Raw genomic sequence first — 21,720 nt, 5'->3', positions numbered from 1 at the left:
AACGCGCATATTTTGAGTGACGAAACAATTTCTTCAACTCACCTTGTAACCTTTTACCAAGTGACGAAACAAGCACGACTTCTCTTGCAACACATGCATCCACGATGGTCGGCTTTGACTACCGTATTTACCCTAGATAAATTTATTATCTTGGCATCATAAAATTATTGTTGGTACGAATTCCTATGTATGAGTGACAAAGGAAATAATGCCACACATTGGGCCAGAATGTGAGCTGCACTAGCAATTCACCAAAAGATTACCAAAACTCATTCCAAGAAGATGGTGGGCCCAGCAAATATACACCCGAATCCGTGTCTCACAGACTGATCTTCATCCTTCAGTCAAGACATGATATTCGTATACTTACAGAAAGTATTTGAGTCAGGTTTAATCTCAAACGATTTGCGCAAACAAATGTCAGTGAATTCAATTTATAATGTGTGATCCTTTGCAGAATAAAACCAGTTGAGTTCTTGTTATTTGATAGTGGTGTGTACATTTTACTTACTTACATTTTAATTCTTCTGTACATATCTTGATTACTTATCTAGATCTTGTTTGATGCTTTTCATCGGTAAATAATTGGTGTATATTTTGTCCGCTGTTTTGATTTTTGCGTATATATTTGTATTTGTTTTTTCATGTTTTTTATTCTGTCGACATAATGTTGACAGTTTTGTACAATTGATGTCATTTGAATTGTGATCCATTACAGAACAGAGCCGAATTAAGTTTGAATTTATGATATTGGTGTATAAATTTCACTTAGTAGACACAAGAGAGATGTTCCTTTGTAAATATCTGGATAATTTGTATGTTGCTTTTCATATGGAAAGAGTGTTTTGTTTATTTTGTCCGGTATTAATACTTTGGAAATATACTTGTGTTCATTTTCAAGCTTTAATAAATCGGCATATTTTAATTGAACATATTTTGTTGCGCTCTTGTCAGATGACCCCAGATTTTCATTTTTTACCTATATGTTCCAGGTGTCAATACCGATATGTTCCAGGTGTCAAATTCTTCAGTTTCACCTTTGCTTGATTCAGTGTCCATAGTGTTTTAAGCACATTCAGCTGCATTGACTATACTGTTTACAAAGCCTGGCTAAAATGATCGATAACCGGAAATATCATTGATCGGAAATATTAGTAACAAATATGAAAATTGTGTTATCAATAATATCTTATGTCATCTTTTGTGACATCGAAAAGGTTTAAAAGGGTTTAATGTACAAATTACGACATTTTTCATGGTCCACAGCCAGCGAGACAGGATCACAACCCTAACAACCAGCCTCAAAGACTCAAAGACTTAAAAATCGCGAATCTCCACACAGCTATCTATGTCAAAAGACCCAAGCCTTCAATCAAGAGTGATTATTGGACCCATCTATTACACGCACGCACGCACGCACGCACGCACGCACAGACACATATCATCGGTTCCCAATTGCGCAGATCGATCCTCATGTTGTTGATCTCTGGAGTGTCTGGTCCAGACTGGATTATTTACTGACTGCCGCCATATGGCTGAAATATTGCTGAGTGCGACGTAAAACTAAACTCACTCACTCACTTTTGTTCACATGGCAGGTTCATTTGCTAACGCTCCTATCTCATCAGCCAATGCGATGTTATTGTTACTGGCTTCTCAGTTGCAGTCCTACAACAACAACAACAACAAAAAGATAAACACACACACACACACACACACACACACACACAGACAGAGAGAGAGAAACATGGTGCTCGTTCAATGAAAAAGCAGAAAAGCATACTGAGAAAGAAACGTTTAACAGCAATACATATATTTGGTTTGATGTTTCTACTGGACGACATATGCTTAGGTTCTCTCATATTTGCCTGATGCAGTAGCGTAATCTAGTATAGCCCTTTGGATTGAACGGTATAGGATGTTGGGACCCAATGTTCCAGGGAGGGAAATGTATCGTTTTGCTCGAGCACGGCGCTTTGTCTTAAGTTAGAAAGTTCTTCATCAACAATACTTGCGTACGCTTTAAGTGCGTAGTGACCAAGACGAAGTCTGGTTACAACAACTTCATCACGCCTCTTACGACGACGAATCGTACAACTTTGTGACACTGAAGGACAAAGTCTTTACATATGCTGGAATATTGTTGGACATAGTCTGTACATATGTCATCCAGTACATCCAGCATCCCACCAATATTTGCCACTGAACAGAGACCGACTTCTCAATGGCACATTGAAAACCTCAAGGCAAGGCCTGATTTCAAAGCAATATATTTAGACAAAAAAAAGAAGAAACTTCACATTCTATCTTCAGGGCACTATAAAAGAACAAGAGATGGTAAGATGGTTAAATTGTTATGATTTCATTTCCGAGATCTGTGTGATGTACTCGATACACTGACAGTGTCACAATCAGTTCCATTAGGCTACACCGCCGTTCCGAAACATGGGTATACAGAATGTCAAGTCACAAGAATAAAAATTCGAAATTTCTCTGTGCAATATTGTGTATGGCTGCCCCGCGCATTCACCACTGCCAAACACCGTCTCCTCGTCGACTCCCTAATGCTTGTGAACACGTGGTTGGGGATTCTGCGCCATTTCTCTTGCAAAGCAGCGCCAAGTTCCTGCAAATTCTGAGGTTGGTTCCTAAGACCACGAAGCCTTCTCCCAAGTGCATCCAGAACGTGCTCTATTGGATTAAGGTCAGGGGACCTCGATGGCCAGTCCATGACGTTGATTCCAGCGTTTTGAAGGAAATTTCGTGTCAACATCGCGGTATGCGGCCGAGCATTATCATGCTGGAACTGTAGACCTGGGCCATGAGCCGCCATGAAAGGAGCGAGTTTAGGGGTGACCACATGGTCGCGGTAAGCAGCACCTAAGAGGTTTCTACGAATGACCAGAAGTCGGGAACGGTTGTTCCCACAGAAAGCATCTCACACCATGCAACTTCAGCGACCGAATCTGTCGACTTCCTGTACACAACATTGGACATACCGTTCACAACGTCGTCTCCAGACTCTATGCCTGTCATCCGCGAATCATCGCTAAAGACGACTCGATTCCAGTCTCTCTGGGTCCATCGGAGGTGACTTTGTTCCCACAGCAGACGTTGACGTTGACGTTGACGTTGACGTTGACATTGATGAAACGGCGTCAATATTGACCCACGATATGGACGTCGAGAATAGAGATTGGCACCCCGCACCGATTTCGAATGGTCTATGAGGACAGTCGACCTCTAAACATCTCAGATCTGGTTCGTCTATCTGGCAGAAATGCAATCACGTGCAAGTGACGAAAAATTCGATGCGAAGATCACGTGATCGACTGCACGTGCAAAACCTGACTTGGCACGACGAATGGATGGGTTTGAGTGGGTTTTGCTAACGTTTTTCTAGAGTCGACAGATAGGGATCCCATTTCTGATACATAGATGTATCATCAGAGAAAAATCATTCATTATTTTTAAAAATTACATTTTGTGAAGTTTCTTTTTGGTGTCAGCATATTAACCTCACCCTTTAGCAATCCAGACTTGGTAAGTGTATGTGTCGTTTCATTACGGTGGTACAAAACCACCGAAGTTATGCCATTGTTAACAGCGGAAGAGAAAGAGAGGAGAGAGGTTATGAAGCAGATGGGCGACAGGAAGACCCATATTGCCAGGACTCTGAACTGTTCACGTGGTGCAAAATTGGCTAAGAGTGTTTTCTTACAGCCAACAGTCGATTCACCATGTTCCATAATGACTGAATGTTTTTTGCGTCGATTTTATCGATCATTAATTAGAGTGTTCACTTTCTTGTGCCCACTAGTTTAAAAATTTACCATCGACCAATCAATGTCGAGAATCACTAAATTGCACAAATATCACAAAGAAATTACCCGGGAACTCCTCTCCGGATGGGATTACTTTAGAAGCAATACAGTTAGTGTGAAGTGTGTTCACGTGTAGTATGAAACTTGGTGCAATGATTTAACTCCACACCACAGGGACATAAATTGCTTAGAAACAGCGCTCGAAAGACATATATGTATAGACCCTACCCTAGTACTATATAAAAGGAAAGGGATGTAACAAAGAAACCACCCCCTGTTCGTTCAAAGTTACATGTCATCGCGTAAACTATTTTAAGGCCCTGTCGACGCCAACGGATCGAAAGCCAGATGATTTCCCTACAAAATGATCTATAAATGGTCACAATCGGATCAAAAGTTATACGCCAGGAATCATCGAAAACAATTACCTCCGCTATTTCACGCCAAAATCATGGATCACCAAATACGGCGAAAACTCACCTTTAAAATTCGTTTATTCATTCCAGCCACGTTGACAGCACCAGCGTTGGGCTGGATTCGATCGGCTGCGGGATTCCGCGGTTCGGAAAACGTATTGCAACATCTACATGTCATTTTCTCGACAGTAAGCAAGCTTTTTCACCCAAACCGCTGACAATCCTTCTCACTTGTCGGCCATAAGTGACCTTGACTTTCAAGTGAACTGATCAGATCCGCACAAACAGACACGGGCCATCCGATTGGCCATTCCCTGTGTATATTTTATTTCCAACTAATTTGATGGCCCGAGTAGGACTAAGAGGTCTGGTAGCTTACGATTATGATGACGTTACAGGTACTGTTACTAGTAGAGTAAATTGGTTTGAATCGGTCTTCAGTCACAAAAGGCGAGCAGGCTTGTCGTATGAGGCGATTAACGGGATTGGGAGGTCAGACTCGCTGACTTGGCATGTCATTGGTTCCCAACTGTGTAGATCGATGCTCATGACGTTGATCACTGTAGTATCTGGTCCAGCGTCGATTATTTACAAAAAGGTCGCTATATGGATGGGATGTTCACTCACTCACTCACTCACTCATTGTGGATATACACCATGATGACAAACTGTTTAAAAACATATGGAGAAACCGGAAAATAAAATCACACACGTTGGTCACGAAGAACAGATTCGTGTATAAAAAGATTAGTAGAGAATATTTACTTGTCTGAGACGCCCTGCGGTGACGAATAGTCCAGAACATCAGTCACCCACAGTCCAGCCTCTGCAATGAAAGACAAGGTGATACCGAGCTACAATCCCTTTCAATTCACACATAGTGCCTACGTGGACAATCGAACCCGGACCTCCAGCATGATGAGCGAACGCTTAAACCACGAGGCTACCCCACCGCCCTCATTATCACACAAACATGGATGTCAAACACAGAAACATCTTTAAGAGGTGCTGTTTATAATGCTTTTTAAAATACGACATCTGACTGAAGTTGCTGCATAATAATCAGTGGACGGTACTCGGTTTCAAAACCAAGCAACCATAACCATCTCGTTGAAAAGGGATACGCCCCAATCGATCTGCGCAAACCTATGACATATGTCAACCAGGTCAGCAAGCCTGACCACCTGATCCCGTTAGTAAAAACTAAGATTAGCTGCCCTTGAGTTATTGAAAAGGTCATGGCCACTGCTAAGTGCATGCAGACACTTTTTGATACTATCCTTTCTTTGTTTATGAAAAAGGTATGTTCATTCTTTTTCCAACACTGAATCGGGTGAGAATTGTACTCTATGATATCGACTCGATAATGATGTTGTTCACTACCCCAAATAACGATATTTCAGACGTTAAATCGATGTGGCACTCTCCGTGTTGTTGAAGTGTCGAGGCGAATCATACAGTTTTATGCAACATAAAAGCAATCCCCAAACGTAAAACTAATTATTTGCGTGAAACTGACACCAAGTTGAACGCCATTTTGCTATTGACCACAATGATCTTAGCTCCTTACAGTTGGTTTTCGGTTATTAAGTTATTTTTGTACCGTACAATGTGACTGATATCTTATCACATCCGTACCAGACCTCCAAATGTTCCCAGCAGGACAGCCTGGTTTCGCGATTTTCAGGATTTCCGGATTTCCATTTGTCAGAGCAGGCTGCATATACGACAGTTCGCGCTGCACGACGTGTTAGCAAGGATTAGAAGGATGGTAGCGATTAGATGTTTCCAATAATGCTGATTAATATGAATCCAGTGTCAGTTAGAAACTTGCTGCTACTGTGTATTGTCTTTAGGTAGCAAAATAAGATTTTGAATAGCGAATTTGCTACCTGAAAGTGATGATTTCGAACGCTGCAATGTAGTACTGACCGTTTGAAAAAGATAACCTGGATTTTTGTCTTAAAGGAAAGGACTATTACTGCATGCGTCATCAAAACCGTACGTTTAGCATAAATGCTGCAGCAGATGTCGTTGGTTCAAGTTTCAAGATACAATACTATGTACATATAGTACATATAGTACAATACATATGTTGCACTTGGAGTAGTTGTCTGCGTCAGGTATATCTTACTTTGGTGTAGCAGATGTATGTGTCAGGTATATCTTACTTTGATGGTAGTGGATCTGAGTGTCAGGTATATATTGCCTTGGTGGTAGTAGATGTCAGTGTCAGGTATATCTTACCTTAGTAGTAGTAGATGTCAGTGTCAGTTATATCTTACCTTGGTGGTGGTGGATGTCAGTGTCAGGGGTCTAGGACACTTGCCACCCGGACAAATGCCACCTAGACAATGCCGGCCTAGGGCAATTCCCACGTAGGGCAATTCCCACCTAAGACAATTCCCAACCGGACAATCCCCACCCCAAAATAAAAGTAATATGAAGAACATAGTTCAGCTTCAACATTTATTCATTTTAACACATGTGCCATATAAAACAAACATGAACTATTACCTTCTTCTTGACATGCTTTAGTATCAGTTTTACTGATCTTGTTTAGCACATAACAAATGATAGCATTTAAGCAAGGAAGCACTATTTTGTGACATACTTAAGGTTACTGTAACTTTTAATGATAGTGCCATGTTTGCATGTTCACTGATGTAGCGTGAACTAAAGTTCATTACATTCTAATATTGTGGGCAACGATTCGCAAGAAGTCTAGACACCGTCTGTTGGAGTACTCTGTGGCGACTGACTGCGCGTGTCAGGCGCGCGTGTGTGTTCATGCAGGACACCAACACACTGGTCGTCGAGAACCTTGATGGGCACACTACGCTGTCCAGTCTGTCTCAGCCCACAGTGGTAGCTGACAACTCCATTCTTCAGATCCTTGTATCAAACACACCGATACCCCCTGAAATGAATCTTTTTGACACCTCTCTGCGACAAAACATACTCTACTTGGTTATCCATTATGGAAGTTAGGTGCATGTGGAATGCAGACCCATTTTATGTACAGTTCTCTAATTTACTACAAACACTAATAAATTAGATTAATTCTGAAAAACAAAAGGATGAAACCTGTAGAATTCTACTGTTTTTCTAGCAAAGTATGTATGTTCACCTTAAAGGAACATCCACACTAAGATTCATCTAAAAATATGTATAGTTAAAACAGCTTCATGTGGTATGGTAGGGACTAAAGTGGAAATAACTGGGTGGGAATTGTCCTAGGTGGGAAGTGCCCTAGGTGGGAATTGTCCAGGTGGCCTTTGTCCGGGTGGGCATTGTCCGGGTGGGAATTGTCCTGCTCCCGTATCTACTGAAAGAATGAAGTTGTCTGTCCATAAAGTTTTCATTTTCGTCATACTAACTTCTAAAATGCCTCTTATAGAAGACGCCGCCATATGGCAGATATACTGCTGAGAGCGGCGTTAGTCAATAAAGAAACCAACCACCCAAACCAAACAAGACACATACCGGTTTGAGTCAAACGTAAGGACAGAGATGGCTTGTGGAGAAGAGACTGAATATCTGTGTAGAACATTGCCATCGAGATGTCAGCAGCTGCTGGCTATCAAGTAGGTCTAGCCAACATCCACCCAGACATTGTGTGTACTGGACACATTGGTGAATGTGATATGGATGAGTGGTATGTCCTATTTCTGTGTAAGTGCCTTTTTTCACCGACCTCAACATAGCTGAGGGTTTTTTGGTATTAGGAATTGTCTAACTTGTATAAATTTGATACTGCTGACATGGAAGGTTCTGGTGATATTTCCATGTGACAGAACAGAGCCGCTCTGTACTCCATGAGATGACCCAGAGGGGGTGAGCCACACTCGCCCATTGACTTCAGACTTCGTCTATTTGTTTTTGTACATGATCATCATCCATACATTCTGCATGTATTTTATCTGTGAGTGAGTGAGTTAGTGCGTGAATACATGGGTGAGTGAGTGAGTGAGTAGAGGGGTGGATGCGAATGAGTGAATGGATGGATGGATGAGTGAGTGAGTGAGTGAGTACATGAGTACATCGATGCTGATGATATCAATCCGTTTATTGATTATTTTACTGTAGCAGGGTCACCATGGCGGCACTCAAAGTGAATGCAGGGTGTAAGTTCAGTTTATTCCTTTGTGGAGTGAGATTTGTAGGAGTACACGATGAACCCTGAAACAATCATGGCAACAATGCAATAAAAATATAACAATATAATAGCAAAGTTCAGCGTGCAGAACACACATTGGAAACATATTTTACAAACTTTAAAACCTTAGATTGAGATACTTAGTCATCATTTGTGCAAAATAAGATACAACACTTGGGCACCATTCATACTCAAAGCATACTCGGAATGTCTCGTTTTGTAGTTATTTAATGTTTAATATATTTCAAAGGAGACCTATGATATAGATTTAGATAATAAAACTCTGTGTTTACCAGCGTGGCGAATACCACACACGCTTGCTACCCTGACGGCATTAATTGTTTGTGACTTATTTAATATATATTATGTGTTTAAGATTACTTATAATGTTATGGCTACATTAGATATGATTAAAGATTACTTAAGATAGTTAACTTACTAACCTGATAAGAATTTAGTAGATGGCTAGGCTTTGTCTGTCACATACGTTTTGTCAGTCGTGTGCGATAACGATATGACGTGTCAGGGTGCGAGATGCTCATGCACAGAAAAAGCATGCAGGTTTGAACTGATCTATTGTAACATGTTCCCATGTTTGAGCAAACACTATTGATTTCACTATTAAAACAAAGCGATGAAACTATGAACTGTTTCAGCACTGATATGATCCGCAATCAAGAACCTGTTTAAAATACACGAATTATGATCTATTTTAGTTCTGCCACAATGGTAAGTTGAAACTTAAGTAATACATTAGACTTATATTTGCATTGCATGTTTTATTCTGTTGGATGCCGAAATAAATATAGAGAATTAACAGTTGTTTACAATGCTTAAAAAGTAGCTAAAGGAAACTAATTATATGCACACACATACCCATGCACAGACATACAAAGTATGTCCCTGTCACATTACTACAGTATTATAGCTCGAATATGAAACTTATATACACTATACCAATATACACTATACCAATATACACTATACCAATATACACTACACCAATATACACTATACCAATATACACTATACCAATATACACTAGACCAATATACACTATACCAATATACACTATACCAATATACACTATACCAATATACATGAAGCTGGAATATTATTACGGCAAACAAACAATCACGAGTTTCCTTGAAAGCTTTGCTCGTGTCTTTAATTATGCAATAGAAAGAGGGCTTGGTTTTATTTTCAGGTTCAAAGTCAATGTAAGAGATATTAACTATTGCATAGCATATGTTTGTATCTACTTCATAAGTGAATGCTGCATGAATAATGTATGCGTTATAGACAACGTGATGGACACAGGCAGCGAAATCCTCTTCATAGCGTTTAAATATGGCCATCATTTCTTGCATGTGGACATTTGTTTATAGCCACACTATGATTTATATGGATGACGATGTTGTGTAAATAAGCGGGTGTGGACCAGTCAGTTCGGTCATTGACATCACGAGCATCAATCTACCCACACGGCTGAGACACGCTGAGATGTATCTACCAAGTCAGGACGCCTGACCTGTTTAAAAAAGCAAGTCTGAACTTTCAAACTTCCTCAAGAGTGCCAAAATACGTTTACATTTCATTGTAAGATTTAGTTTAAGTTTTCTTTGAGGGGCACTTTAGAAGTTGTAAAGACAAAGGAAAACAAAAGTGTCAGTACATACATAGCGTAGGCCGCATTGCACTAAAGATGTTGACGATTCATAGAACTTTGCTTTTTCGAGTGTCCGTTTGGTTTTTTTAGGATATGTGTTACTGAGAGATTTATCTCCTCGACACGTGAACATGTTGCGGCCCTCAACACATGTGTCCCCCAGAAATAGCCTTTACGGGAATGTAGTGGTCGATATATACTTGTGTTGAGAGCACAGGCCATAGATAATTTTGTGGACAATCAGCTTTGATGTAATGTTATGAGAACTATTATTCGTCGAACATCTGTCACGTCATACCCCAGTACAGGACGGATGGATTATGAAAGGCAACGTAAACGTTCAGACTTGTCCGGATAATTCCAACGGTGCAGGTAAAAGCTGTTTGGCTTCATCTACATGTACTTTTCTTAGTGTATCCTTCATCAGTACTGGTTTTTAATATTACATCATAAGCTCAGTCGAAGCTCACCTCGTGGCGAGACGTTGGTTTAAGCGGGTCAGATGTCAGGCTTATGAACATTTATGAGTCAATGTAATTCTTGATTTTGATCTCTGTCAGAGCAGCGAGACTCGTGAACCCGTCAAGTTTTACCTGAAACAATGAAGAACAGACACTGGTGAATATATGTAACGAAATCAGGCAAATTTCGAGAAAATGTTAACGTGGTAATGGCACAAAAATTACCATCCGGGTCAACATATTTTCAGCAAGTGTCATATGGTGCTCTTACAATGCTTCAAGTAAAGAGCATGCTCTGTTTGCTCAAACGTTTTGTAATTTAAACACAAGTGTCTATTACAGGTTGTTCAGCTTGACCTGAGCTATTTTACACATGCATGACCCGGGAGGTCAAACGACACAAACGACTGGTCGAGTTCATTAAATAGGGGAGTCCGTGCCTAAAAGCCCAAATAGGAAACATTAAACCATCTGCAGCAAACTGTTTAAAGAACGTTAGCAGACTGTTGACAAATTCTCGACACTGAGACGTCAAACGCCGACCTTGTCTCGGCTGTTCGAACATGTTAACGATCACCTGGCAAAGGCACACCCGTTCACAATAATTGACCCAACCAGTTGTGACACGGTCATGCAATGCCTTAGGTAAATCTGTGCAACCTGTAGAATGCTTATCGACATAAAGGGAAAGACGATTGACTTTGAAGCCCTATCTTGTGGAACAAATGTTATCTGGTCATCACCTGCCTCATCACCAGGGCGTAGTGGGGCGCTTACGCCCAGTGGTTCACGAAAAGCTTGCCGGGACAGTGGAACACTCCACAATTGTCAAAGGCATGCCATACTTTCATGTCAGATGAATGAGTGAGTGAGTGAGTGGATGGGTGAAGGTAGCGAGGGTGAGAATGCCTGAAAGTCCAGACACGTGGTCAGCTAGGGTGACACAGTTGACGATGTGTACGTGATCAAGGTTCACATGCATGTAGATCCCTTCTCGGTTGCCGATGTTCTCTCGAGCGTATCAGAATGAGTGGAAAAGAAGCACATGCCCGGAGATTAAATCAGATTTTCAGGTCCCGGTTACAGCTGACACACAAACTATATACATATCATTATAAACATAATAATGAGACCTCTTACGATATTGAACAATATCCCAGATATCCCAAACTGCCTGTTAGGCGCTGTTAGGTTAAGAGCCACATGACTGATCACTCCGGATACCGATTTTCTGTTGGGTGAACAAAGGCAATTTTGAAGAAACTCACTTGTCTTAGGTAAGACCATATGTATGACATAAGTTTCGTTGCAGAACAGGGCAGAAGTAATAGAAACGTTGCACTTACATGTAATCAGTGATAACGATGGTGACAGGCTTGTACGACATCGTCTATAGCTTGCCGCGAGGGCGGCAACGTTTACGAGGGTCGCGGCTGGAACATGTTTGGAGCTCAAACCTTGGGCTACAACAGGATAAGTGTGGGTAAGTCGGTGACAGGACAGAGGCTCACAGCCCGGAACTACAACGGTGTTGGTCTGGGTAAGTCAGTGAAAGGACAGTCGCTCTCAACCAATGGTAGACCAGTGTTGGTTGAGGTATATCACCCGGGGTTGTGGCGATTGCAAAATCCGGATTTCTTCCAAGCAGATTTGGCATGTTTTTTGTGTTTTGTCTATCCAGGTGTCGGTGTCAGTGGAGATAAGATTCAGTCCCACTACATACTCAGCGTCCGTGTCGGGACTGCTTTTGATAACGTCAGCCAAACATGGCCGCACTATCACAAGGCATAATTTTCTATATGGTATGCTGTTTGGTATTATGTACAGAAATGTATTTAAGTTAATTTCATTACTTTTTAAAAAATATCGCGATGACGACAAAAAAATTCATTCATTAAATACCTTCGTGTCAAGAGTTTTCGTGTTCATTTTATTTTCATATTTGTTTTTGTCTTTTCAAGACGTTGTTGTGGACAATAGTCTTTCGTGTTTTGGGAATAATAATTGCTTGAGCAAATTTCCGCTGACAGCACCAAATTAAACTGACGGGCTAACGAAAGGCTACCGTAGATTGAATCCCTGTAGTGAAACAACCACAAATGATATATCCATAGCACAAAATATATTTTTAACAATAACTCGTAAAGTCATCACACTCATAAAAGGCAACAATGAAAGTTCCGGTTTCGACATCACTTTTGTCGATGTGGGTGTGAGCGTCAAAGTTAAACTTCACTTTCGTGACCGTAGCACGACACAAGGAAATTCATCGTCTGTGTTGGGAAAACAGTTCACATTGATAATGTGTATGACCTCACCCTGCAATAAGCAGTCATGCGTCCTCCTACGTCCACTCTACCTGCAGTGCTTGAGCAAGGTATTGGCGGTTATCTGGCAGTTGTGGTCTTTGACGAATTCGACGATCCAATGGCAAATGACTAATGGCTAATAATGGCTACTGGCTACTGGCTACTGGGTAGCTCATGGGTGACTTCTCAAGGACGTGTGCTCGCCAAGGCAAGACGATAACGTTGTTGGCAATGTCGAACCGTCCCACCGTCCCGGCCCATCTAAGTCTCTGATGCCGACGTCCGGTTGTCAACTGCTGTCCCCCGGAAAGGTCTGTCAGCCATGATTCCATGGGTTCTCAATAGACTGGCTACTGTATATCGGTTGACATGATGACCTAAAGGTTGCTATGGTGTCACCGCCAGCAAACGGTTTCTGAGTATGTGCAGATACTGGTCCTCTTGGGGCGCTGTGATTAGAGGTCTGCCCCACCTGTGGTTAGTCCTGTCTGACAGTATCGCTGACGTGTCTGGTGACGGTGACATGATGGCAGCCAACCAGTCTTAAACGGTGATCATTCCAATCGCCTGTTCTAGTTCTCGAAGTTAATCGCACTATTCATTTGGTGTTTATTGGAGAGAATGCATGTCCGAGAACCCGTGTGGATTGGTTTTATACCCGTTTGGCATTTTTGTCTCTTTGTGTGAAAAGCATGCAAACCGTATTTGGATAAAATGAAAGAAGCATGCATTGTATGCCTTTTTTCGAAATAGAAAACCCATTTCTGCGTTCGGGGGATGTGTTTTAATGTGATGGTGATTTCCAAGTGCCAACGTTTCTTTAGTACGTTAGTATACATTAACATGAAGTACCTGGGACAAGGATCATGCAGGCATATTCAGCGAGAGTATCTTTGGTCATTATCGTTCAGAGAGTGGTGCCCAAACCATTTGGTCCTTTAGGTCTTTTATAGATGTATAATGCATAACCTATTTTTGTAATGCTTGTGCTATTGGCGACACTGTGGCGTTGTGTCCCTTCCGAGACAAGGAGAAATCCTTCCTTGATCATCGTTACCTCTTGGTTGTTGCCATGCTCTACTCTGGACACTGGGGACAAGACCTAGGTACTCTGGACAAGTGTGAGGCACTGGGGACAAGAACTAGGTCCTGGGGACAAGAACTAGGTACTGTGGACGAGCATGAGGAACTGGGGACAATAACTAGGTACTGGGGACAAGCATGAGGAACTGGGGACAATAACTAGGTACTGGGGACAAGCATGAGGAACTGGGGACAAACATGAGGCACTGGGGACAAGAACTAGGCCCTGGGGACAAGAACTAGGTACTGTGGACAAGCATGAGGAACTGGGGACAATAACTAGGTACTGGGGACAAGCATGAGGAACTGGGGACAATCATGAGACACTGGGGACAAGACCTAGGTACTCTGGACAAGTGTGAGGCCATGGGGACAAGCATGAGGCACTGGGGACAAGAACTAGGCCCTGGGGACAAGAACTAGGTACTGTGGACGAGCATGAGACACTGGGGACAATAACTAGGTACTGGGGACAATCATGAGGAACTGGGGACAATCATGAGGCACTGGGGACAAGAACTAGGTACTGGGGACAGGCATGGGGCACTGGGGACAAGCATAAGGTACTGGCGACAAGCATGGGGTACTGGGGACACGCATGATGTATTGGCGGCAAACACTTGGTACTGAGGACACGCATTATCCATTGTGACTAGCTTAAGGTAGTGGCGACAAGGCACCCGTGGCGAGCCACCTCTTCGTGGTGGGTGCTGGGTAACGCCAAGAGCTCGCCGACACCCCCGTTGTGGACCCGGGGGGATATTTGGTCCACCAACCCGTTTGCCGTGGGTTGCGGCCCTGTGTCGGTGGAGGCGGGGATCCTGGTGGTTGAGGGCAACAGGGGCCTGGAACCGTGTTCCTGTTGCTCAGCACACCACTTTGGCCCTGACTTCACCTAGACGGGTGGTAGAACTGGCCCGGTTCTATCAATCGGCTGGTCACGCCAAGCCCTGTGCATGGTGATTATTTTGTGCACATTTCTGTTACTGGGTCTTGGGCATTTCGAGTTTCCATGCAAAATTATATGTGTAATAACTTGCCTAGAGTCCTATGCCAGAAGGCGGTGGCTCATGGGCCAATCTGGCAATCTTGACCTCCGGGTTCTGTTTGTCTTCAGGGATCTGTCTAGGGCAGAACCAGCCTGACTTATACCTTGTTTGGCAAAAATAGCTACCCGTGTCCATTTTGCTGTATAGCATAACTGTAACCCTGGTGTCTGTAGTTGGCTTCCACTATAACACCGTCCGCGCTGACACTCCATGGTGGGTGGGGAGCAGGGCTGTTGAATATATTTCCTTCATTATGGCTACCCCACAACAAACTGGTGCTCGGTCAAAAACTAAGAGAAGACACGTTGATGCAGATATTGCTACTTCTTCGGATGAGGAATCTGTACACAATACTGATTACTGGCCACGATTTTTAGTCGTAACAGGTGTTGATAGTGAACCCCTCAAAATCAATCCCTTCGTAATTTCGAAGTCAACTGAGGGCATATGTGGCAACGTAAAGAATGTTACCCGTCTCCGCTCTGGTTCATTGCTTGTGGAATGTGCTCGGAGACAACAGTCTGTGAATCTCCTCAAAGCCCATCATTTTGCAAATACTAAGATTGTTGTCTCAGTACACAAAACTTTGAATTCATGTAGAGGTATTGTCCGTGACCGTGCAAAGTGCCTCTCAGACATGTCAGAGGATGAGATTACAGCAGAGCTGCAGAGTCAAGGCGTTACGAATGTGAGACGGTTCACTAGGAAAGATGGTGAGAGAGTTATCAAAACAAACACTTACCTTTTCACGTTTGCACTATCAAAAATACCTTCATCAATTAAAGCCGGGTATTTCAGCATTGGAGTTGATGTATATATCCCAAATCCTCTCCGGTGTTTCAGATGTCAACAATTTGGACATGGTGCAAAATCTTGCCGTAACTCTCCAGTTTGCTCCCGCTGCAGTGGGAAACATGACGGTACAGACTGCACAGATCAAGTGTGCAAACTGCAGTGGCGACCACATGTCCTTCTCAAAATCATACCCATGCTACATGCAACAAAATAAAATTCTCACCATAAAATATTCTAAAGATGTTTCTTTCTCTGAGGCCAAAAAAATAGTAGAAAAGGAGTCCTCTTCTTCCACTTCTGCAGTGTCTTACTCTGCTGTAGTTTCTTCCTCACGTACAAAGGTTGATCAAGGATGCCAAACGTCAATTAACTGGATATCTGATGAACAGACGGTTCTTTATGAAATATATGCTGAAGTCACACCTTCCCATTCCACATCATCCTCACAAACGACTGTGTCTGCTGAAACAATACCAGAAACTGAAAGTCAGCCTGAACCTGAGATAAAACGAACTACTTTGCTCAGAAAGAAGGAAAAACAAATGCTCTTTGTTTACAAGAAACATTCCTCAAAAACACAGATAAAATTGATTTAAGACAATATGACTCATATCATCACTTTTCTCCCCCAGGCGATAAAGCAACTGGGGGATCTTCTGTTTTGGTGAGGCAGGGTGTCATTCATAGCCCTGTCCCTCTTCGTACCCCTCTCCAGGCTGTTGCAGTTCGTGTGACATTGAATGTCGTGTTCACTTTATGTTCTTTATACATCCCACCGTCATATTGTCTTCAACAATATGATCTTCAGTCACTTTATGACCAACTCCCGAAACCCTGTATAATCATGGGAGATTTGAATGGCCATAACCCACTTTGGGGTAGCAATGACAGCAATACGAAAGGTAAATTTTTGGAGGATTTTTCTTAAACAATGACTTATGCATATTCAATGATGGTTCTTCTACATATTTGCATCCAGGAACTGGAACGTATTCGTGTCTTGATTTAGCTGTGAGTGAGTTCGAATGGTCAGTTCACGATGACCTCTGTGGAAGTGATCATTTTCCCACTTTATTACAGTCTGTGACACCATCGGATGTCTCTCCATCATCACGATGGAACTTTGCTAAAGCTAACTGGACTTGGTATGAAATTCTTTGTTCTAGTAAATTAACACCTGATGTTTTTCTTGATGTTCCTGATCCCATAAATTCTTTCTCTACCGAACTTCATAAAATAGCTGATGAATGTGTTCCGAAGTCCTCGTCTAATCCACATATACGTAAACCATGGTTTACTGATGACTGCAAACAAGCTAGGAAGGCACGAAAGAAAGCAGAACAGTATTTCCGTCGCCATCCTATGGTCCATAATTTAAATAAATTTAAAATTTTAAATGCTAAAGCGAGGCGTACCTTTAAAATGAATAAACGTCAATCTTGGGAAAATTATGTCTCCAAAATAAATTCTCGAACGCCCATGTCTAAAGTGTGGAACATGGTACAGAAAATTAAAGGTAAGGGTACAAAATCTACTGTCCATCATCTTAAACATGGAGATCAATTACTTACTGATAAATTAGATATTGCAAATAAACTGGGTGAAACGCTTGCTAAACATTCTTCCTCTTCTAACTATATGCCGAAATTCCAACAGTATCAAAGACAACAAGAAAAGAAACCTATTAATTCCCATTCAGATAACGGGGAATATTATAACGAACTATTTTCTATTCATGAGCTTCATACTGCTCTTAATCAAGCTTACGATACTGCTACAGGGCCTGATAACATACATTATCAGCTCCTGAAGCATTTACCAGAATCCTGCCTAGAAACTCTATTAACTATTTTTGATGATATTTGGGCATCAGGTAAATTTCCTCCCTCATGGCGTGACGCTATAGTAGTACCCATACCTAAACCTGGACGTGATCATACCGATCCGTGTAATTATAGACCCATTTCACTAACTAGCTGTGTTTGCAAGACCATGGAGCGCATGATTAATAACCGACTTGTTTGGCACTTGGAAACCAATAACCTTATAACAGATATACAATGTGGTTTCCGTAAAAACAGAAGTACTCTTGATCACTTAGTGCGTTTAGAATCATTTGTCAAAAACGCTCTAATTAATAAACAACACGCTGTGTCTATCTTTTTTGATCTTGAGAAAGCATATGACACAACCTGGAAATATGGCATTTTAAGAGATTTACATGATTTCGGTTTGCGAGGTCGTTTGCCTGAATTCATATCCAACTTTTTAAGTAACAGACAATTTCAAGTCCGCGTGGGTTCTACCCTGTTTGATCATTACAATCAGGATCAGGGTGTTCCACAAGATCAACAGTTTATCTAAAGTTTTAAACGATTCAATAGATGGTTCGCTATTTGTGGATGATCTTAATATTTTTTGTCGTGGGAAAAACATGCATACTGTTGAACGGCAACTGCAGCTGTGCTTAAACGAAATAGATAAATGGTGTCTCGAAAATGGCTTCAAATTTTCTAAATCAAAAACCAATTGTATACACTTCTGCCGTAAATATAAACCCCATAAAGACCCAGACCTATTTCTCAGTGGCACCCTATCAAAGTTGTCAAGGAGGCTAAGTTCTTGGGACTTATTTTTGACCTTTGTGCCCCATATTAAATCCCTAAAAGCCAAATGCTTGAAGGCTCTCGATTTATTAAAGGTTGTGTCCAATTGGGAGCAGATCAGACTACCCTCCTTCACTTATATAGATCACTTGTGCGATCAAAACTTGATTATGGTTCCATCATATATGGTGGAGCCTGTCAAAGCAACCTAAAAATAATTGATTCTGTCCACCACCAAGGCCTAAGACTTTGTCTTGGTTCTTTTAGAACCTCTCCTATTGACAGTCTTTACGTTGAAGCCGATGAGCCTTCTCTCAACCAACGCCGTATAAAACTGTCTTTACAATACATCACAAAATTAGCTTCCAATGAGTCTAATCCCGCATTTAATTGTGTCTTTAATCCTCTGTATGAGGATTTTTATAACAAAACGTCTTCTCTTGTTCCGCCTCTTGGTCTCAGAATTCCATTTCTTGCTGCTTCCGGCCTTGAGTTGGAAAATATAGCTCCTTTCCGACTTCTTTCTTCTCCTCCTTGGCAGTTGGTTAGGCCACAAGTTGACCTAACATTAACTACATATAAAAAATCAGAAACGAATGAATTACAGTATAAACAAGAATATAATCAATTGAAACATAAATATAGCACTTATAAATCCTTATTTACAGATGGGTCCAAGGACGGTGGTGCAGTGGCTTGTGCCACTGTCATTGGATCCAGAACAATATCTTTCAGATTACCGGATAATAGTTCTATTTTCACAGCGGAAGCAAACGCTATACTAACGGCTCTTAAATATATTGAAAGACATCCTATACATAAACAGTATATTATCTACTCCGATTCTCTTTCTTGCCTCCAGGCAATTAAAAACCTGTCATGTAAACATCCATTTGTAATAGAAATAATTGAACTATATAATAATCTTGCTACTGGCCAATACGACATCATCTTTTGTTGGTTACCAAGCCATGTAGGCATTTCTGGCAACACAATGGCCGATCTTGCTGCCAAGGCAGCACTCAACAAATCTGTGACTCCATTTCTTATTCCATACTCTGATTATAAAGCTACAATTAGAGCGTATATCCGTGATCTGATGCAGAAGAAGTGGGACACCCAAGTGGGTATCAATACATTACATGCAATACAACCTTATATTCGTTATACCCACTTGGGCTGTCAGTCCAGATTTGAGGAAGTCATTTTGCGGCGATGTCGTATTGGCCATACGAGATATACTCATGAATACCTTTTGAAAGGTGAGGATCCTCCGTTCTGTATCCCTTGTGATGAAAGAATCACAGTCAAGCATATCTTGCTTGACTGTGTTGAGTATTCAATCACAAGGGATCAGTATTTTAATTCACAATCCCTGCAGGATCTTTTTAGCAATATTAGTCCTCATTTAATTATTGCATTTTTAAAGGAATTGGATTTGTTAAATGAACTGTAAATAGATAAATATTTTATAATTGGAAGATTAAAATAGTAACTCAAATCGTTAGTGGCTGTACCCTCAAAGGGGGTTGAAGTACTGTAAAATAATTGTCCTCCTGAGAGGGTGCGTAAGTCCAAAAACATTTGAAGTAAATTTCAGTTTTCCAGCTTTTTAATCGTAGAATAAGTGTGTTTTTACTTTATGGCTAGATTTGTCTAAATTGCTAACAGCTGAGGGGATGATGTAAATCCCACTAGGGTCCATGCAGGAAGCAAATGTACTGTAAGTCCCCATGGTCCTTAGTATGGTGATCTACCTTCAGTTGTTGGCAACCTTTAGCTCATTGTACTGTCCTCTATAGATACGTTGTTTTAGGTCTCTTCACTATTTTTACCTTCTACTCTGTGATATTCTAGTTAGTTTTACTGTCCTTCGTTGACAGGGTTTTACACTGTATGTGCTATCAATTCATTTGTATTTTTATAATTAATCATTCTCGTCACGCTATGGCTGCAATATTGCCGATGTGACGTTACATATTAACTCACTAACACTAGTGGTGACAAGCATGAGGCACTGTGGACAGGCCTGAGGCGCTGAGGACAAGGATGATGTACTGGAGACAAGCATAAAGAATGTGTTTAAACAATATGTATTATTAGTATGTATGTATTAATAAGTTATTGTAATGATTTTTTTATTATTTTTGATGATGCAAATGAAGCTTTGGATTTGGCCCAGGGAAAGATTATATCAAAACGCAACTGAGTAGTTCTGCTAATGGTACCAGAAAGGTAGTCAACAGTGTGAACGTCGATTCAACGTCTATAAAACATTGACGTACCAGTTACAGTGTCACAGACCTTTTCTGTTCCATCAATGAATTGGTTGGTTTTGTTCCTTATGGTGTCGTACCATAACGGCTACAGCTGCCCCACGTCTGTGTTAGACGCTAATATCACTTTGTACAAAAGCAAGGGTAGCCTAGTAGTTAAAGCGTCCGCTCGTCATGCCGAAGACCCAGTGTGTAGATATAATGTTTGAAGTCCGTTTCAGATGTCCCCAGCCGTGACATTGCTTGAATATTGTTATTTGCTAAAATTACAATTTAAAACTAAACTGACCCACTCATTATTCTACAACAGCAGCCCCTCGTTTGTCTGACAAAGGTGGCCTATTGCCCTTCATTGACGTCCTTTATGGACATGACACGATGTCCTTGTCTGTAAGTGAAAACATTACCGACGCCATGTACAGCACACTGTGCGGAAGGCGTGGAAGGCGTTTTAAGTAAACGGCTACATTTACAGTGAGTCTAAGCATTTGATTGGAGTATATGTGAAGAAACACTTTGGAAACAATTGCATCATTGTATTTGATGGGTGTGGCAAGTCTGTGTCCACAGAAGTTGTTGAACAGAATCGGAAAGCATCTAGACATCTGAGCACTGATATTGTCTTCATTTCTGAAACACCATTGACGATCAAACAGGATAAATTCCTGTTCAGTAGTAAAAACAGATCACATCTGATAAAGGCTCTGACACAACAATTTCATGAGCTCAATATCACAGTGAAAGAAGCCAGTGCAGATGCTGACATTTTTATGGTACAAAGGGGTATTGCTTGTACTGATAATGGGCACAAAGCCTTTTTTTGTGACTGGTTTTGCTCCTCATTCATTTGTGTGCTTCAGAAAGCTTGTACTTCTTTCCAGCTGGGAGCGGTAAGACTGCTGACCGTCTATACAACATTTCGTTGTTACGGCAAGAATTGGCAGACTGCTTCAATTCTGGGTTGCCCAGTCCCCATGCTATAAACTGGTTGTAACACTACATCAGCCTTGTACTGACAGGGAAAGAAAAGAGCTGTTGTGGTGTTCACAAAACGACAGAACTTGCAATCACTT

The 21,720-nt window shown here is 41.4% G+C and overlaps 1 pseudogene; it reads left to right on the top strand.

Moving 5' to 3' along the window:
* Positions 1 to 21,720, top strand: part of LOC137255257 (uncharacterized) — a 285,609-nt pseudogene that overhangs the window by 213,115 nt on the left and 50,774 nt on the right.

This window comes from Haliotis asinina, chromosome 11, assembly GCF_037392515.1.
Source record: "Haliotis asinina isolate JCU_RB_2024 chromosome 11, JCU_Hal_asi_v2, whole genome shotgun sequence".
In the NCBI taxonomy this organism is placed as follows: Eukaryota; Metazoa; Mollusca; class Gastropoda; order Lepetellida; family Haliotidae; genus Haliotis; species Haliotis asinina.
Note: the sequence above shows the minus strand (reverse complement) of the source record. Positions and strands in the feature narration are given on the sequence as shown.